This window comes from Nicotiana attenuata, chromosome 6 (genome assembly GCF_001879085.1).
Source record: "Nicotiana attenuata strain UT chromosome 6, NIATTr2, whole genome shotgun sequence".
NCBI classification, from domain to species: Eukaryota; Viridiplantae; Streptophyta; class Magnoliopsida; order Solanales; family Solanaceae; genus Nicotiana; species Nicotiana attenuata.
Window position 1 is genome coordinate 66102081 of NC_031994.1, and position 6045 is coordinate 66108125.

A 6045-nucleotide genomic window follows, 5' to 3' on the forward strand; every position below is an offset into this window, starting at 1 on the left:
CCATTAGGTTTTAATTAACTGTGTCAGCTCTGATAACTACAACCAGAAAAGGCTAATTTGGACTCCTCATCTGAGAAATATGTGATAAATCAACCTATCCTAACGCTTTTAAATTTAATTCAGACCATAACCAATATTTGAAGTCATGCTATATATTTGCCTTTAAGTGAGGAGGCCTGTTTGAGCCTTAACTGTTGTTTGCTTCTCCCCTATTTAATTATGTGTTTTTGTTTGTCGCCTAGACTTTTATCCTTTTAAAACTTCTGAAAAGCCCCAACTCCCTCCCCTTTAGGGTTAGTAGTCTCAATGCCTCCGGTACTGATAGGATCGGGACGGGTAATAGCATGCAATAAGTAACGATACTATTCCACGCTTTATTACCTTAATGGGGTGGGAAAGGTAGACATGGATATGATGATCACGCGATAACACCACGCGTATAATTGGTTACTGGGTGTTGCGTGGATGATCCATGTTATTTATAAACCTAGGACCCCCCTCCCTCCTTATGTACTTTTGTTATTGTTTTTTTTAAACTGTCAGTTTCCAGCTCTTTAAACCTTGTATTTTGCTTCAAATCATTTAAAACCTCTTTGAATTTCCAGCACTGTTTTCTTTTTAAACTTCCGCCCATTTCACTTCTTTTTGTCTGATTGTTTGCACTCGTTATTTGATCCTTATTTTTCTGCACTTATACATTCTTTTAAACAACTACAAAACCACCTATTTCCTGACTTCAGTGTGTTTATTTAACCTTTATACATTCCTACTTGTAATCGTTATATGGAAGTTGTCTTGTATGTTTACTTGTTTTAAAGTCACAATTTTAACATGGCCGGGAACCACACTAGTGGATCTTGGGGGGTGCCCTATACCTTCCCCTTGAGATAATTTCAAGCCCTTACCCATTCTCTGGTTCTTCTTTCTTTTAAATTCTTAGTGTCCTAATGCACTTAATCATTAGGTGGCGACTCTTCTAAATCTCAAACCCAAATTCCCAAAAGGAATAGAGTTGTCCGCCCAAATATCGTAAACCCGATTTTGCCTTTAGAAAAAGGGGGCATCGACAGGTATGTAAGATTCCTTCAGGCATCCCATGTCATCATTTTTCTTCAGCCCCATCATCTTTAAAAACCCTTTACCAGTACGGTTCTCCAGCACCAATAACCCGGGGCTATCCCAAGTCAATCACGCAAGCCCTCTAATTTCTTCTAGAAGTGGTGTCATTTCTATGTCGCCAAAATGGAACACAGCCTTTTTACTATCCCAGAACAAAGTGGTAGCCTCGATCAACCTATTGTTTGCTCAATGTCTAGTAGAGAAGGTAAATTGCCCAGTACTTTCTTACGTGTTTCTTGTCACTTGAGGAAAGGTCCTCACAACAATCTAGTAGCAATGGTGGGATGTTGCTAACCATACCGAATCTGGGGACCTCGTGCCTCATTTTCCTGCAAAATAAAAGGGTTAGTCCCTTATCCCCCACCAGACTCGACTATTTATACATTTATGATTAGCATATTGGCATTTAGTTCTCCAAATTAATGCACAGAACGTGGTTGTGTCCGTTGGGATTATGGAAACCCCGGTGGACTTTTGGATAAGGCTTGTCTTAAAGGATTATTATGTGGACAACATATTAATCCGGCTAGGTTTGACCATGATGCATGCACAATTACGATCAGAGTAAGGTTACTATGGGGGTCTAGACTGGTACCCTCAAGCGGACAGCTTGAGGGGGAAAGGCACAGAACCGTCGACTGCACCGCTGATCGACTAGTTTTACCGCAAATAAGCCTTTCTGAATTTAAGGGTAATAAATTAGAAGAGTGCAACCACTCATCAAGCATTGCTATCGGATTTTGATACGTACGAGTGGAATATGATGTGGAGTATATGCAATAATAACAGCATGTTGTCAAGTATTTGCACGTAAGAAAATAATAAATACAGTATTTAAATGATTGAAAGACAGTTATAGAAGAAGAAAACAAAGAGACATGTCAGTTTCAGGGAAATAAAGAAGTCATAAATGCTTAAAAATAAGCAGTTAAATTCAAGTAAGGGAGAAGGGTACGTGGGATAGAGCATGCTTAAACTAATTCACAAAAATAAGTTCGTTATGGTAAGAGCCTAGATATATCCCCAGCGGAGTCGCCATGCTATCGCGCCCCCTTTTTTCCTCCTCGCGGAGAACGTCCGGGTTTCGACATTTCATGGGGGAATAACTCTTTTCCTTTTGGGAATTGGGTATTTGAAGAGTCTCCACCTAACGAATTATGGTGCGTTAGGGCACCTTGAGCAATTAACTCATGGACTAGTTTGCATTACCAGAGATTAGGGTAAGGGCTCGAAATAACCTTGAGGGGAAGATGTTAGGCACCCCTCGCGGTCCACAACAGTGGGTCCCGGCCAAACTTATACTTATATGAATTAGTCAATTTAACAGATAAACAGTTTTACCACGTACTTGCAAGTAAAGGCATGTTTTTACATTCTAAGCACATGTATGGTTCGAGTAATGAAATAAGTTGCACATATATAAAGAAAAGTAAATTCATTTAAACAACGGGAGTTGGGAAAAGGGGGTCCTAGGTTGGTTAGCCTACAGGATCATACCCACACAATGCCCGGTAATCACTCCTCAATGAGGGGCTACATGTGGCATTAGCGCGTAGTCATCATATCCTTACTACCCGATTCCCTCCCCTTGGTCATAGCCTAAAACGTTCTAGCAGCCTTGAAAGGTATCCTATGCGTGCACTACCCGTCCCTTCTTTGTGGCCCTGAAGGTATTTAGGACCTCTAATTTGGGTAGTTCTAGACCATCCTAAGGTGTTTAAAGGAGAAAAGTCTAAGCGTCAACCAAAATAAGTAGGACTGCATTTAAAGGTGGGGAACAATTAAAGGCTCACATTTAACCTCCGCAAGCAGAAACAAATAAGTGCACGTCTCAAACAACCGTTTAAGAGGGAAAAAAAACCTTAGAACATGGTATCAAGGTGAGCTGAGAGTATACAGTATTGAATTAGGACCAAAGTATCAAAGACCTATTCATCTTGCCTACTGATTTTAGACCCGTTGAATATGAGCAATCGCAGATAGCAGAACATGGTTTTACAGTTGCAGAATTTTAATCGCCCTATAGGCTTGCTTAGACGTATAACAGTGATGTCCTATGAGCATGGTATCTATTATTGATTAGGAATGCAGTAAAACAGTAAACAGTTTCCAAACGGGCGATTTGAACCCTATAGGCATGCTTTCTACTGACATTGATTGAGAAACGAGTAGGTTAGTTAATCTGATTCAGAACTTCCAGGCGTGAGTTAAAGTTAGGCCGATTTTAGATCCTATAGGCATGATTTCTATTAAAGTCGGTTTTAATCCAATAGACATGATTTCTAACGAGATGAATTTGAATACATGTTGTAATGGAAACTGAACTTCAATTACTTTACACCCTATAGGCATGATATCTAATTATAAAGCTGATTTAGATCCTATAGGCATGGCTTCTAATTGTGTGAAAGTAAAGCATGCAAAATTCACCAAAGCAGGTCCTATAGGTATATTATCTAGCAAACACATTTTGAATTGAAATAGACCCTATAGGCATGTTATCTAACCGATTTTACCCACAATATGCAGCTACCCACCCCTTTTCACTAATCACCCCAATGTTTGTTTATAATATTTATTATAGGCCAAGAAGTGAATATAAATTACATAAATAAAATAGAAGCTAAGCTATAGGGAGCCTGAAGCAGGCCCAATTGATTTCCAAGCCTCCAGTAGTCTCAAATGCCAGAACTCTATAGCCAATTTCATGTCTAGGTGTGTCAGAGTTCCCAAAGGACCTCATGGATCCCGGGCAGTGCTTACACCTAGACCTTTCTCAATAATAATTGATTATTGCAGTGTTGAAGTGCCAGCCCTGATATGCCAGAGTTCAGAGAGATCTCAAGGGTCTCAAGGCAGTACACATATCAGAGGGGCAGAACCTAGTAATCTAAGAGTAAAGTGAGAGTGCTTGACATAGTTTTGAAAAGGTTTTGAAAATAGTACAGAGATGACTCTAAGAGTGAAAAGGTTTTTTGAAACAGGAAATAGTTTGGTGGTAAAAGACAGTTTGAGAAGAGTACCAAAACTTTTTTGAAAACAGCAGACAATCAACTGGTCATAAAACATCCAGATTCAGAAACATTCAACAAATAGATCTCACACGGAGATAAAGGGACGGGGACACATAAGAGTCACATTGGGGGTACATGGATAGAGTATAGAGGAAACACACAGTCAACAACTGCATAAAACACTTAGGGTCTTAGAGACTTAGCAGGCTAGTCATGGGCAGTAAATAGTTAAGGTAGAGATCACATATATAATATAGAAAGCCTGCCATATCTTGAATAAGATTAAATATAAAGGAAGGATCAATGATATACATCACATAACCAACATGATCACATAATTAAGGGAATAAACAGATATTCACAAACAGATTGGTGAAGTATCAAATAACTAAGTGAAGTGTAGACATACTAATCATACATTGAACAGGACAGAGTTTAGACATGCTAGGCAAAGAAGTAAGCAGGAAAACAGGTTGAATTCATAGCTGACGAACTAGTGCAAGAATGAAACACATAGGGTTTGGTTTTCAAAATTTAACTAGAGACATACCAGTTGAAGAAAAGAGTGCAGAATATAAAGCAGATATAGTTCCAATATCTAGCCTTGGCTTTCAGCCGGCTAGACCAGTGAATATCACAATTAGCATAGAAGAAAAGAGAGCTTTACAGTGTAAGTGTGCTTTTGTGAACTAATCTTCGTGTCTGAAGTGAGAATAGGAGGGAGTTTATATAGTAATCAAGAGTTAAACAAAATAAGGTAAGGGATCAATTAATTACCAATCAGGGAAATTCATGGAATCAATTACACATGTATATCAGTAAGTCTTCCCTTTAATCAAGGGACAATCAATCAACGGTAAAAGCAGGACAAACATTTTAAGGAAGGAAATCAAGTAAGGTAATTAAGGGTGAATGAACAGGGGTTAAATTAAGGAAATAGTTAGCAAGAATCAGCAAATAACAAATAAGGAAAGAGGGAACTAATTAAGGCAAGAATTTCAGTCAAACCGAGTGAAAGAAGAATCAAGGACTTTGTTAGGGAAAAGGGCTCAATTCAAACTGAAAATAAGAACTTTAGAATAGACAGGGTTTAATTAAGGAGGAAATCACGTAAAGAATCAGCGAAATTCACAAACAACTTAAATAAAGCAAGAAATAACAGTCATAATAAACATAGACATATAGGATCAGTAGAAAAGTTGAACCAAGAACTTAGTAGAGGCATATTAGGATAAAATCATACATGAAATAGGTCCAAACCATCTCAGATCTATACATATCTAAGAAGTTCAGAAGAATGAAATCAGGGTTTCGAGAAGAACAATCACAGAGATGAAGAAGCAAACCTAGAAACCCATAGATATAGAAATATCTCACTCGGAATCAAACCAGGACACTCTGAAACAGGCGAGAAATGGCCATAGATGCAAGCAAACTAACCCTGGTCCCTTGAGGACCCTGGGGATGATGATACTAGTACAAGAGATGCTACTAGAGGCCTGGGGGGTGGTGAGAAGCCACCATAGATAGCCATAGATGAGTGACGACGAGGTCCGATTAGGGATAGGTTTGAGAGCTTTTGAAAGAGGAGAGGGATTTCAGGGCGGCGGTTGGTGAGGAAATGAGAGGGTTTGGGGGGGGGGGGTCGTTTGGTTTATTTTAGGTAAGGGTCAATCTGGACCGTTGATCACAATGATCAATGGCCAGGATTTTCCCGGGTATTAGGTTGGGGCATATTGGTATTGAGCTGGGTGTTGGGTTAAATTAAGGCCAAAATTGAAATAAAATAGGGCCAGATTTTAAATAGCAATTTTAATAACTAAATAATTTATAAAAAATAATAAATGAATTCCAAAAATATCTTTGTGTACTAAAATGATTTAAAATAGTTATTTAACATTATAAAATAATG